This window comes from Micropterus dolomieu, linkage group LG17 (genome assembly GCF_021292245.1).
Source record: "Micropterus dolomieu isolate WLL.071019.BEF.003 ecotype Adirondacks linkage group LG17, ASM2129224v1, whole genome shotgun sequence".
In the NCBI taxonomy this organism is placed as follows: Eukaryota; Metazoa; Chordata; class Actinopteri; order Centrarchiformes; family Centrarchidae; genus Micropterus; species Micropterus dolomieu.
Window position 1 is genome coordinate 37,748,620 of NC_060166.1, and position 459 is coordinate 37,749,078.

Here is a 459-nt window from a genome sequence, read left to right on the forward strand (position 1 = left end):
GAGGAGGAGCCTCCATATATACACATATATATGTATTGATATATAAACAATAAAATTTAAAAAAGGAAAAAACTAACTAAAAGTTATTGTTTAAACAAATATTTCTTGCTTTCTGACACGCAGTAGCATTTTTCCAAGGAGCAATTATTAACCCATGCGTGACGTCCACTACAGCAGACAGATATTTGGAAGCCATTTAAGTTACAGTGGGGGAAATAAGTATTTGACCCCTTGCTGATTTTGCAGGTTTGCCCACTTACAAAGAATGCAACGATCTATAATTTTAATCATATGTACATTCTAACAGTGAAAGACAGAATCCCAAAGAAAATTCCAGAAAATCACATCATATGAATTTATAAAAATTGATAACCATCTGATGAGGAAAAACAAGTATTTGACCCCCTGGACAAACAGCATGTTAATATTTTGTAGAAAAGCCATTATTGGCCAGCACAG